Genomic DNA, 14523 nt, shown 5'->3' with positions numbered 1-14523 from the left:
CCACAATGTAGCATAGATGACTATGGCATACACAATTAGACGGCAGTGGGAGAAGACCTGCATAAGCCTATGTCTTGATGCTGTCCAAATTTTCCCATTATCTGGCTGAAATAGCAACTGGATCAGGGTATCTAAACTCAAACTAACAGAAAGAAAAGGATGCATATGATGAAGTGAGCTGTAGCTCACGAAAGCTTATGCTCAAATAAATTTGTTAGTCTCTAAGGTGCCACAAGTCCTCCTTTTCTTTTTGTGGATACAGACTAACACGGCTGCTACTCTGAAACCTGTCAATCTAACAGGTTTGTGTAAGCAGGCAGTGTTCCCACCCCGCTCCTAACATATGTTGCCAGGGTATCTCCCTGAAGGACTTCTCTGCCCTTGTCTCTCCCCATAGTGTGCTCAGCCGCAAAAAAGGCTCAAACTCATAATACTCCTGATTTAAAGCTAATAGGACCCACTTGATCTGGTTGCCAGGGTGAGTCAGCAGAATCTCTCTGCCTCTCTGTGCAAAATCCTAGCACCTGACACCCTGTCACAGTCTCCTCTCTCTCTCCGTCACAGAATATAGGCCATTCCACACTATGACAGAGGACATGTCAGATACTGAACTGATATTATGCATGGTTCCATCCAGAAGGCCAAGAAACAGCTGATGCCACAGCACTCTGGTGATAGCATACAGAATAATTACTGAATGCCATTCTTCAGACAGAGAATGATTCTGTGCTCCAAAAGGAGCAAAAATAGGGGGGAGAAACATATCCATGGCCTCAGCTGCTGAAAAGAGCACAAGCTTAATAGCAACAATAGCACAAAATGAAGTTACATGCTAAAGGGGGAAGGCTGCCCTCCAACTTCCCATGCCAATGTGCCTCACATTGCATCATTCATAGTAGCCACAGCCAAACACGAACGAAGGTCAGCTTGAGGCTGACTGAACGTTTGACCCAGTGTGCGTGATACATGCGGATAGCATGTGCGAGGGTGTTCTGGGTTCTATGGTGGGGAAATGTGGGTGCCGGTGCTGGTGTGGCAGGTGTATGAAGAGATGCTATGGGTGAGTATTTTATGATGATGGTCATGCACGTGTAACATCTCTTTCCTTTGTAGTATGTTTTCCTTTGTCAGTCTTCAATACGTCTCGTGCACAGTATCAGTATCATCTCTGTGGATCATGTGGATGATGAACCAGTCTCCAAGGGACCTGAACTGGGCTATGTTCTACTCATTTCTGTACACCAGATTTTGCACATGCACCTGACAGCTCACATTCTGTGCACATAAAACCCTCTGTGCATTCAAATTGGGTGCCTACTTTCATATGCACAGTCACAAGCCTTTACTGCTTTGGTCAAGTACAGGTTACTGGGTTCAATAAAGGGGTAACTGGATGAAATGTAATGGCCTGTGATATAGAAGAGGTTAGAACAGATGATCTAATGGTAACTTCTGGCCTTAAAAATCTATGCCTATATGCCATGCTGGGGGAGTGGGGGTGGCGGGGGAAGAGGCCAGGGCTGAAAATTTGCCCTGAGGGTGTTTGCAGAATTCACCCTAATGGGGAATAAGAGGGGGGCTTGATTATCCTTAAAACATAGTTGTGACAGGTTCCCCCCAGAGTGCCACTTGGAACTGGGGTACCACTGAGCCCTCTGACCCATTAGCCTGGGCTCCCTCTTACCCTGTGCTGCTGCGACAAGCTGAAAAGACCTTCAAGCCTGCACTTTCACCAGCATTCCCACAGGTAGGGACACACCTAGCTGTAGTTTACATGCAGGCTCTCTAACCACCAGCCTCCCAGCCTAGGACCCCAGAGCAGTACTGTCCTGCCCTGGTCAAATCTGGCCAGTATATAGGTTTAATACCCGGTCAGCCTCTCCCTCAATGTGAAGAGGACCATGCACGCTTGTAGTAACCAAGCTGAGGTTTTCCCCAGACACCTTAGTCAAACGCATACTGGTTTGGATTAAAACATAAAATAAGTTTATTAACTACAAAAGGGTAGATTCTAAGTGATTATAAGAGGTAGCAAACAGATCAAGCCAGATTACCCAGTAAATAAACAAAACTGCAAACTGAGCTTAACGTACTAGATAAGTAGGAGATAAATTAGCAAATTCTCACCCTGGTGATAAACAGGCTGGTAGATTCTTAAGGCACAAGCTGCCTTTGCTTCGCAGCTTGGGTTTCCCAGGTTTTCATACACAGGCTAGAAATCCCTTTAGCCTGGGACCATCATAACCCCCCAGTTCAGTCTTTGTTCCTCAGGGTTTTCCAGGTGTGTTGTTGTACAGGGAGTGATGTGCCATCATGGTATCATTGCTCCCTTTTATATCTTTTCCCCACTTGCTGGAAAGCTCTTTTCCTGTGACCTGGGTCAAACAGTTCCCACTATGTAGTGCTATCTCTGAGAGGTTTCTATTGTACACAGTTCCTGGGGTAATCCTTGTGCTTTTGTGCATTTCCTCAATAAGCCACTAGAATTGTTTGGCCTTTCTGCTGTTGTACCTGAAAGGCTGCCTGTGGGTGTTTTCAACTTCACATGTTTCAGTAATACATACATAGCCAAACTTTGTAACTTCACATACGACGATAGCACATACAATCCAATGAGCTATTAATGTCTAACAGATCAAGACTTTTAGAATGAGACCTGACAAGGCATACTTTGTGCAAAACATAACCTAATTACAGAATAGTGGTGAATAAAGGGGTGCCAGGGTGTCACAGTGGCATTGTCAGTTTATGGGAATCCCATTTCTCTCTGTGCATGACACAAACAGAATACGAAATATAGTAGACACCAGGAACCCACCACGCCCATCCACTCTCCCACCAACTAGTCAATGTTTGGTGCCACTGAGTATCATAATGGAATTTCTGCACAGCTGCTGCTATGTCTAGACTTGTGAGGCCTTGTGGGCCTGTTATTAAAATTGAGAGGAAGGAGGGTTATGGCACTGGACTGGGACTCGAGATACCCGAGTTCCATTCCCACCTCTGCCACATACTTCCTCCCTGTGTGACCTGGAGAAAGTCACTGAACCCCTCTGTGCCTCACTTCCTCAACCGTAGAACAGGGACAGTACAACTTCTTTTGTCCATCTTATCTATTCAGTTTGTAAGCTCTTCAGGGCAGGGACTACGTGTGTGTACACTGCCTACGTGTGTGTACACAGGGATCCAGATCTCAGCTGGGGCTGCTAGGCACAACATACCCCAAATAATTAATAATAAAGTTCTGGCAATTCCAAACACTGATCCACAACTGCTCACTGGTTTTCGTTGCAGGTTGGGATGTTATTCTTCACTGCAGACTGTTTACGTGGGGGAGGGAGGAGATTCCCTATAATTCAAAAAAACTGCATAAAAGACAGTTTGAGTCCTTGTGGTTGTATATTTCCTTTAATTAGTTTATGCATAGTGCATTTGCATGGAGGATGCACAGCATGTGGACGGACTTAATTAGGAGAACAATGCATTCCTTTTAAGATAATGACTTGAGGATTAGGAAAATTATTATTCCAGATCCATCCATGGGTCATTTGAGGTTCAGTATCCGATGAACTTTTAAAATACATTAAGGTCAGCAGTTTGGATTCAGTTAGTAAGTCACTTGATTTTACTCTTGCTTAAATAAGTAATTATAAATAGTGACTGCATCTGTCAACCAAATTACAAAACAGCTTGGGACATGATAGCATCAGAGAGAGACATACAAATATGCTACCACACAAATATGCAAAGAGACAGACCTGCCAAATTGATCTACTGGACAGGCCAGCAGACGTGACATTTATTTGAACTTGCACCTGCACTTTCACAAGTACGTCACCTGCTGCTGTGGTGACCAGAGAGGAGAGAGATCACTTGGTCCTGTCCCCTCCACTGGGCTTTCATCTCAGATGTGCAACTTCTCCTTTGTAGAGATGTCCAGTCCCGTGGTACTGAAAGAGAATTAGATAAGCCATTAGGAGGCTGTTTGATTGTCTACATGAAATGAGAGTTGATGGCTCGCAGTCCATTTCCTAGTGAACAGGTGCCCTCTTTCCAAGGTACAAGTGCTAACCAACAGCCTTGTTAGCAGACTCAGTAGAGAGGACAAGGAATGAATGGGCACAACCTTACCCCTCCTTCCATCAGGTGAGCAACCTAGGTCAATGCTGAGTCACAATGGGAGATGACAGAGCTCACGCTGCTGCTGCCCATGCTGTACCTGTTCTTGGGATGGGCAGAGGACTTCAGTCCCTGGGGCTGTGGTGGCTAAAAGAACGCTGGGATCACAATTGGGCTCGTAAGGTCAAACACGAGTCCAGACATGGAGTAACTACAAATGATGGCAGTACCCAAACCTGCATAAAACAGTAAATGGTGCAAAATACATCATTAAAATAAAACCAGTGAAGCAAACGCTGCAATAACCATCCAGACAGGCAAGATGGAGGCCACTCTGAAACCCTCCCCCCAGCTTTACCACTATAGGTTTCTGTGGATGTCAGATGAAAGCAATTTTCCATTGTCTCCCACTTAATATCACTCTGCTCTCATGGGCATGGGAGATCTTGTTTATAGAGGAACCCAGACTCCTCCCATTTCTCAGCATGCCCCAGCCAGGGAAAGAGGCCCCTGGTATAATGACCATCTTTACAAGGACTGAATTTCCCAGCCTGCCTTGAGCTACAGCTTAACTAGCAGTAGTCTGGGAGCAAGTCCTGTCCCAAGCTCCAAGTAACAGTTTTCCCACCACAGGTGAGCTCCATGTGTGGGGTGACTCTTCTCCCTCAAACTCCCAGAGGAGCTGGATGTGAAGGCCACATCCAAAGATGACAGGTGGGAAATTCAGGGTACTTTTGTTGCTTGCACCACACGGTGACTACAGCAGCTCTTCAAGTCTTGACCACAGTGAGGAGCGTTGACCCCTCAGATGATATGAGAAGAGTGGAGATAAGCCCCATCCTGGGTCTTAAAAGCAGAGCTGAGGGAAACAGGAGCTGTTGACAAGCAGCACCACATTTGCCAGAGACCACCCTCTCCCTGTCAGCGAGGGCCTCCCAGTCAGCTCTCAGCAGCATAAACCTTCACTTTAAAAGGAGAGAACCAATTTGGAAGGAGGACGAGGTTGGCTCTTTCGACAGCTTTAAATGGATCCTGTTTAACAAACATGGTAATTACACCTTGGGTATTGCTTCTCTTCACTTGCCCTAGAATGATAAGGAAGTTTTCTATTCAAATGCAATGAGTGTGAATTAAGCAGGGTGTTTCAGAAACACGGAAAACAAAGGCTTGGTGAAACCATCACATACAATATTACTGTTAAAGTTGAGTAAAGAGCAGTTTTGGAGGAAGGCAGACAGGGCTGCTTCCTCATATACCTCCCATTAAAAGCCTTTGGCTTGGGGCAGCCATCTGTTCACATGCACAAAAATCTGTATTTCACACGCAGGAAAAAAATAGGAGAGAGAAGGAACTTCAAAGCAGTGTTCCGTGGTTTTAGGCAACTCTGCCCAAATCGTCCAACTAAGTGAAAGGAAATGACATCAGCACTGACTGAACTTCATGTTGGCAGCAAGGAAGTGTCACACAGGTGAAAGAAAGGGGCTTTGGCTGGACCTAGAAGGTTCATAGGTTTGATGGAAGGGGAGAGAATACTCACATCAGTGGATTTAGGCTCCACTGGAGCCACTGTGATAAGAAGCACTGGCTTTTAGATGAGATACAGAACCCCAACCACCTGCAGCTGATGAAAGGCAGCATGGCAATTTTTGCATGAGCCAGAGCATCAGCCCAGGTTTCTCTGTGTGGCCGAATTCTGACTTGAGTAGTTATCAGCTAGCATCCTAAGTTCCACCTGTTGTTTCAGTTGGAGATGCTATCCCCTGTTTCAATCCAATGAATGAGCAATAATGCTTGTGCAAAACGGCTGCCCCACTCTGGCCCACAAGTGGCTACATTTCAGCAATGGGTAGCTGAACTCCATATATGGTGTATTATAGACTTATCTATATAGGTTCTCATACAGACTCATCACTGTAGCACTCCCCTCTTAGAAAGGAAGTGGGAGTGACATGGGGTCTTCTCCAACCCACAGGAGTGGCAACAAGGCCTCCTAACCCTCAGGGGCAGCAGAGGTCCCCTGCAGTCCCAAGAGAGGCAGGGATGGCAGCTCATGGCTTCTCTTTACGTACCCCAGCAGCCAGTGTTGATGGTGGGGGATGCTCACTTCACTCTTCGACTCTGGTCACACAAAGACCCAGATAGTATTGGTGTCCCTGGGACCCCACAGAGCAGTTGGCCCCTGGAGGAGTTCATAGTTAACACCCTATGGAGGTTCCTAGAGGAGTTCACATATCTCAGAGTAATTGTTTCGGGTTCTCTGTAAACTCAGGCAGACAGTGCACCAATTACGCCCAGTTCACATACACTTGTGAAAGGATGCCATGAGATCAACTAGTAAGCACGAGTGGGTAGGGCTTCTGTCTTATGACTCATCTAAAAATGGCACTTCCACTAACATAGCACCAAAACGCCATAAGTGGGCTATCAGACAGTGTAAAGTGTGTGACCTACTGAACACTCCCTCATGCAGCACCTGGTCTCAGCACTGCTTAACTTACAAGATCCAATAATCTCACAGCCTGAGATAGGACAAGATGCAGAGATAACAGGCTAGCAGTCTGCACAGTATATTAATGTGCGTGTCTCGTTACTACTGGGGAACATCTGACAACATCATGCCAATTTTCTGCAAAGTGCAAAACTGGTCCATGGACAAACGTGGGTTTGGGAATAACCAGAGACTGGTGCAGAGAGGTAGTTTGGTTGTGCCATCCATCACTTCTACTACCAGGAGCTGCAGCTTTGATTATTAACTGGGCCAGTCAGCTAGCTATTTAAATGATTCCCAAAAGTCATTAAGAGCCCAATCAGATATGCAGAGCCTGACTAGCATAGGAATGCAGAGAGGGAATTATTTGCATAAACTATACTTTAGAGGAAAAACTCTATATATTTCATGTTTCAGGCTACGAGGGTACCTGGATTTAATGGAGTATTTCAACAAGCAGAGCCTGAGCAATGCTAGGCAGCACATTAAACATGGAATGGAGTAAAACACAAAATGCCAAACAAATCAATACAGGGAGGAGGAAAAACACAGCCATCCCATAGCTGTCAGACTGCAGTTGGGTTCTCAGCAAGTGAATCCCATCTCAGCAGCCAGGCTCCCTATTGAAGAAGTGTAGCCAAGAGACTTACTTTACATACCATAGTAATCTCCTGTCCTTATTCATAGCTTGCAAAGATGAGCTAGTGAAACAAGTAAAGATGCGGATATACACAACTGTCAGAATGTGTCTGCACCCAGCAAGGCACATGGAAAGCTCCGCTCACAAACACATAGCCCTTTGATACACAACCATGCATATACTTAGAACACAAACATCTGCTTTGGCCCATAAAGCATGGGGAACAGAACTCTCAACTTTCTGCTCTAAAATCACTGACTCGTCCCTTAGTTATCATGAGTAAGACATCATATTATCTCTTTTGTACACTGCAACTATTGGAGGGCAAGAACACTAGAGAGTTAAGCAGGTCTGAGTCCATTCAGTTGAGGGCAGTGCTGTGTGCACATACCCCAAAATGGTACATCATGACAGATCTGTCTTATTGGTGCATTTGTGGCAGTCACAGAGGGGTCTTGACTTGATGCCTTCCATGCAGTACTCCAGCTGTCTCATGAACAATACCATATAAGATCCTGAGTCCTGGTATGGAATTTGACCCCACAACTACAGTTGTCTACCATCATGCAGGTTAGGTCATGGTGGATCAGTGGGTGGGATTATTTGAGGGGTCTCACCCAAGAATCGAACTCCCCCCAACCCCTCTGCAGGTTCAAGTAGACCCGCAACAACTGAATTCTGACAAACTGTAAATCCCTCCCCAATACCCACAACCAGGAGCGCTGGAACAATTTGTACAGTGGGGGTGCAGACAGCTATTGCACCAAACTGTAAACCCTGTATATGATGGAAACCACTTCTAGCCAGGGGGTGCTGCCGTATCCCCAGCACCTCTAGTTCCAGCACCTATGCCCACAACTCAACCATGGTTTCCCCAAAAGTGGGCCAGGATTCACGACAACTAGAAATCTGAGCTTAGTAACAGAATATGAAGGCAGGTGGACGTGATCTCTAGTCATGCTTCGTGGAGATCTACACAGGACCTGCTGGGTTCAGAGGTGAGAGCTATCATTTCCGTCACACTGACTTTATGGCCTTATGGTTAAGACAGATGACTAGGAGCCCTCCTAACCTGACTAGGAACCAGTAGCCAAGGTATCTTGGGGCTAGTCACTGAAGCTTTTTATGCCTCAGTTTCCCTGTCTGTAAAATGTGGAGAACGTATAAGTGATCTGTTTCATATGGGGGATGAGATTAGCTCGCTCATGTTTGTAAAGCACATGGAGATCCTCAGAGGGAAGGTGGTATAAGGAGGGCAAAGTACTATTATTACTGAAAACTCAGCTCCTCCTGGGAAGTTATTTAATTAAAACAATAATGCCACTGGGCAAGTGTCTAATGAGCCAGCTCTATACAGTATGTTTATATTCTTTTAAAAAGAACGATGCTTAAACTAGTGGCAAAATACCCCTCCTTTCTCCTAGCCCGGCCCTCTGTGCAACCACGCATCAGGCCGCACAGTAGTTTGTTGACAAATTGGTTCATGTTATAAAGACAATAAAGGCATCAAGTTACTTTGCACTCTTTCCCCCTGGAAGCAGTGAAGCTCTTGCAAAGAGCGATTGCAGGGTTTTGGGTGTGTGTGTGTGTGTGTGTCACTTGTGGAAAGACAAGCCCCAGAGACCTATCAGCCAAGGCACGGATGGCTCTAGCCCCCGCTTCCTGGCAAGTTCAAATTGCTGCACTGACCTCATCGCTATGCTCTCGTCAGTTTTTTTATGGCAGGTGGCTACGGCGAGACCCCCCGTGGGTCCTGCAAAGTGTTGTCTTCCTCTACCTGGAACTTTATCACCACACTGTGCTGAGGCACTGAAATGTACCCATGGTTCTGTATGGTCTGACATTCAAAGTGTAACAAATGGAGATGAAGGCACCCTCAGAAAACCACGTGCATAGGGTAGACAGGGAAGGAGGAGCCAGTGAGTGGCCTTTACTACAGAGGGGCTCAGACTGCAAACTCTGGATCAGACCTTGATTTCCAAGACCCCAGCATTAGTGAGTGTTTGGATCTGGGGTTTTGGCTCCATAAAAATGGAGACCACTCACAAAACTCAAATCTAGACATTCCATTAGCTCTTATTTCCATTCTACTCTGCTCAAGTTTTTGTCGTGTGTCCACCACTGAAATATCTGAGCAACTCCCAATAGTTAAACGCCATTCAAGGTGACTTACGTCAGTCAAATTTCCTCTCCACTCCACCCCACGGGGGAAATGAGGTACGTGAGATTGTGACAACAGACTATTAGCTGCTGTGTAGGAAAACAAGGTCAATGGCGTGGGATTGACGTTTGAACCTGAGGGTGGAGAGCTCTGTGATTGTTCTGAGCTCCAATACAAGTAAATGACAAAACCTCAAGAGAGCCCCATGTCCTGCTCACAAAGCTCCATCTTGGAAGCGGACGGTCCCATTGTTCCCAGGTAACAGAGCTGCCACAGGCAGTTGAGGTTGTGGAGTGCAAGACAGCCCTATAGACATGCTGAACCCAAACCACTGGGGCCTTAAAAATAAGGATAGAAACCTTAAATCTGACTCAGTGTTCAACAAGGAGACAGAGGAGTGAGCAGAGAACAGCAGTGATGTGCCCTTAGTAACTTGTGTTACTGACGGGGCACTGCTGCATTCTTTCCGAGGTGTGTGCTGTCAAGCCAAAGCCTCTCCCTCACACTAACCGAGGCTGGAGGTAATGAAAGTGTGTGTGACTGAGGTCATACTGTCACTGGATATGACGGGCCACAGTTGCCATACTTGCTGTCAGTGGCAGACTGACTGCTTTGTAGCTGATGCTGGGTGAGCATCCTTTTCCAAAGAGAGTCCACAAGGATTCCTAGACTGACTGCAGGCTAACCTGACAACTATGGGCACATACCTCCTGGATTGAAGGAGATTTCAGCAGCACGGCAAGTCCTTCAAACTCTTTCCCCTCTACCTAAAACACAAAACCTCCATCTTGCTTGGATCTTACTTCAGCCAAAACTCTTTTATTCCTGAGCTGGTTTCAGCCAGACACTGTCATAGCTGGGTGACAGTGGTGTTTATGCTGGATATGAAGAATAAACTGAGTGCTGTCTACATATTTTTGGCCTTTGAGCCCATGGGTTGCGCATTTTCCCCCACCAGCTGCATGCAGATATTGAACAACACAGGAGAGAAAACTGAACCCTCTAGAACGCCAAAGGTGAGAGCAGAAGAAAAGTTCCTCATCGCAACCTTCTGGGAATGGCCCCAGAGGAAGGATTAAACCCATTTCCCTTTACCCCTGCCACATCTCTTAAGCCAGACACTGGAACTGATGTTGCAATGCATGCATAGAGGACCAGCACTGACATTCAAGCTCATCATCATCATTTCTGAATGCACGGAGGTGTGAGGACGTTACAGGAGGGCTTTTGGTTTGGCCCACTTGCACAACTCAGACCTAGATGATGGTGCAGGCTTTGACCATCCCCCGTGTTTGGGGAGTTTTGAATCTGGGGTTTGGTTTCAGCCTCTCATCATTAAAGGACTACGGATTTCAGACACGTGTCTGCTGGTTCAACACACCGAAAAGCACTGTGGGCCTTCTTGCTTCAAGTGCCGCAAGTTTGGATCCTAAAAGAGACTTGCTTAAGACTGATGTCCCTGAGCTTCCTAACTGCCCGTTTCCCAGGTGGTCAACAGTGACTCTGCGCACACCAACCCCTAGGAACAAATACTAAGGTTTGACCCAGCAAAGCACTTAACCCTGTGCTTGATGTCAGTGGCACTACTCATGTGCTTTGCTGGATTGTGGCATTTGTGGGCAACAGCTGTTTGCAATTGTCCCTTGCCTGTTCCTCTGGGGATAAAGGGGGTGTAATTCCTTCCCAGGAGGTAACTCCAGAAACCTAGGGGTAGAAGAATAATCAAGAGTGAAAATATTTCCTCCCAAAGCAGTTATCAATCATTACATGATCATTCATAAATAATATATTCTGAGCAGGTCAGATTTTAATATACTGGATCCAAACAGCATTTTTAAAGCCCCTCCAGCCCCTGTGAGCTTTAACAAGCCCAGCAAAGCTCTTTAGTGATCATAACAAATGTGTCAGGCTCTACCCTGCTATTGATTCGCTTTCGGAAACATAAGTTAAGCTTTAAATCTATATTTTATATATAATCAAGCAGCCAAATCAGCCTTTTGATATAGAACCCAAAATAGCCGCCGTGTCTTTATCTTGGAAAGCAGCAGGGCCAACAAAGCGACCGCCAGGGAAATGACAGTTCTTCTTTATTATCCTCCCTGATAGCGCCCATCTCCTCATCTCCCCTATCAAAATTTCTGGGCCTTTTTGATAAAAAATAATTTAAGAGAGAGCTCTGCAGGAAGTGCAGGAAGGTTACAGATTGAGCAATCACCCCTTGAACCCCTCCTTAAAAGGTGCACTGGAGAAAGCATCTGAAAACAGAGCACATGTTCCAGTCCTGCATGTGCAATACTAAAGGGACACTATCGGGTTAAATATCACATGAAAAATTCCCTTCCCTGGTGACTAACAATATCTCAGACCATTAGAACTGAAAGGGGTTGCTTTTGTCTGTATAAGTCCGAGTGTAAGATCTCTGGAGGTGCAAATGTGTCTAACTATAAATGTAAAGCAAAAGTAAAGGCACGGTCTTCTGAGCCATCCAGAGTTTTGGTTCAGCCCATTATAGAGTTTGGGATCCAGATCTGAGCTTCTCCAAAATATAGAGAGGTTTAATTTTGGGGTTTCGGCTTGGATCCATCTTATAGCCAGCTACAGAAATAAAGAAAACGATATCAAAACTAATTAAAGGTAAAATGGATTTATGTTTAACTTTCACCATTTAGCCTGGTATGAATGCCCCACGAATCAATGCGTTTTTCTCTGGTATGAATATCCCACAAATCAACAAGAGACAGGAAATTTAAAGTTGAGGCTGGCACCTCCATCCATAATTCACGCTGTCATGGAGGGAGAATGGGAGGAAAAGACCCAAAGGGCATATTCTAAGTATTTGGAAAAATTGGGGCAGAAAGGGTGATGCTAAAATTTTTGCCATAGTCTCTGGCCACCTTATCCCACATGGACTCTGGCAATGTTACAGACCAACACCTCACTATGCTCACTCTCAATGGACTTTACACTAGCTCCTAGCTCTCTCTTTATGCCAGAGTCCTGGAAACCAGATCAGCAGGAAGACAAAGGTTTTTATGTTTATCTGCTGCTTCTTATGACAGTCTCCCATTACTGCAAGTTGCTTCCAAGCCATATGGTTGTCACTTTGGAAACTTTTTACTTTAAAGGTCTGATCTCAACGTCACACTCAGTCACTGGGTACCAGAAACAATGTCATAAGACTGTTATGTCCCCATCTCTGTATCACAATGTCATGATGAGAGCACATGAGAGAAGCTAGCTGGGGGTGACCTAGTTAATTATCACAAGGTTTCATTCAGAAAAGCCCTGTTACACTGACTGCAAGGAGTTTAACCTGGTTTCTCCACTTAAGTTAACTCACAAAAATGTAACAGCTTCACCGCCATGCCTGCCCCAAGCAATTTCCCAAACTTTATATTCAGAAAGAAGAGGGTTTGTTTGGCTGTTTTTTTAAAACATGTCTCTTGGTTCTGTCTGGGAGTTGAAGAGGAAATATCATGCAGAAGGATAATCTGGCTGAGTGGAAATAGCTAAACCACTTGCACAATAGACTGTTCTGCTGAGATTTCTCCAATTTGGATAAATTCCAAAAGAGATAAAGCCCTGGTCAGTATGAGAGTAGGAAGCTGAAGACTGAGGCCAACATTTTTCTACTTCAGTTTTTGGGTCCCCAACTCTCATTTTCAGAGGGCAGGTATAATATAGCAATTTTTTTTTTTTTTTTTTTTGCAAATCAGTCCTCTTTACGATGTCTCAAGTAGGACCCACAAAAATCACAGCCTAGAGAGAGCGCACTTACAGAACACATTTGATCATAACTCCTATTTCCATAGCCCTGCTATTTCAGCTCGGGGTATCCCTGCACAGCTCAGCCAGTGCACCTCAGTCCTGACTCCACGGCACATTCTATTCTTCCAGCCCCCAGATTCTCCCCCGCTGTACCAACACTATTCCAGGCCACGTAGAGTCATGAAAAAAAGGCCACCAGTTGTCTTGAACGGTGCCCTGGTTTTGTGACGTGCCCAGCAGGGACTATTAGCATATGAGACCATGAAACTCACTTCAGCAGAGATTAAACAAAATAAAGATTTTGACCCCCGGGCCATGCCTCCTGACCATGAAAACAGAGGTCATCAGAAGAAAAGAAACTAGAACTAAAGGACACCTATTTGGTCTTGTTCACCCCTGTCCGTTACAGGATTGTCCTGCACAGTGCTTCACCCAAATCAGTCTATAATAGTATTTGTGCACCAGGCACATCACCACATTTTGTCCATCATTTACCCCTCCAGTGTGCATTGTTAAAAGTCACAAAGGCTGGTTAATTAGCCCCTCATGTCTCTCTTCGTAACCCATTGCCTGTCTGGTAGCAAGCAAGGCCAACTACACACACGCGCACATCCTCCCCTCTGCAAAAATAACAGAGAGGTTCCTCCTATGCAATTATAGCTGGGTGCCCCCTAATTCTGATCTCGAGCATTTAATGCTCTCTCTCTAGGGTCTACACAATCCTGCTCTAATTTTGCCAGAGGCCTTTGTATCAAAGGCCAGAGCTGTGTGAAAGGTGATTTAGCAGAGATGGAGTTGGTGATTATTTTCAAAGGAACTGCTGCGGCCCCACCACGAGGGACACTGCAGCGCCTAGATAGGGGGCCCTTATCATAGTTTCTATTCTCAGATAAGATTATGTTTCCTTTTTTCATCCTCCTTCCTGAATCTTCTTGATAATAATTGGGGGCCGGTTTAATCAAGAAGGTTGAAATAACCAAAAGGGTTACGAAGGTGGTGGTGGGGTGGACAAGGAAGGGGGCCAGAAAAGTGGGGAAGGGTTGGGGGGGGGGGGGGGGGGGGGGGAGGAAGGTTTCTGGTCTGGAAAGTTGGGTCAGAGTAACTAAAACAGAAATCAAGCTAGCAGAAACAGGGTTATTTTGATGGGAACAGCTGTTAAACTGCAACCAAACAAAAAGCACATGCAGCCAATGTTCTTGTGGTCAATCGTCAATAACAAAAACAAGGCAAATTGTTCACATGCCTGGGCCGCGGCCTAACCAAATTAGAGCAAAAACTGGACAAGGATAAGGTGACATTCCACCTCACAACAATGGGCTAGCCCTTTTGTGAACCTGTCCTTTATTT

General features: G+C 45.6%; 1 long non-coding RNA gene across 1 annotated transcript; it reads right to left on the bottom strand.

The window, feature by feature from the left end:
* Positions 1–2502: 2502 nt before the first annotated feature.
* LOC122466734 lies at positions 2503–14071 on the bottom strand. The gene is made up of 2 exons (XR_006292488.1): positions 4132–14071; positions 2503–3950 (listed from the first exon to the last, which is right to left on the bottom strand). It is a non-coding gene; the product is annotated as an uncharacterized LOC122466734 (long non-coding RNA).
* Between the last annotated feature and the right edge of the window lie 452 nt (positions 14072–14523).

The sequence above is a fragment of the Chelonia mydas genome, chromosome 7 (assembly GCF_015237465.2).
Source record: "Chelonia mydas isolate rCheMyd1 chromosome 7, rCheMyd1.pri.v2, whole genome shotgun sequence".
Classification (NCBI taxonomy): domain Eukaryota; kingdom Metazoa; phylum Chordata; order Testudines; family Cheloniidae; genus Chelonia; species Chelonia mydas.
This window is presented reverse-complemented; position numbering and strand designations above follow the sequence as displayed.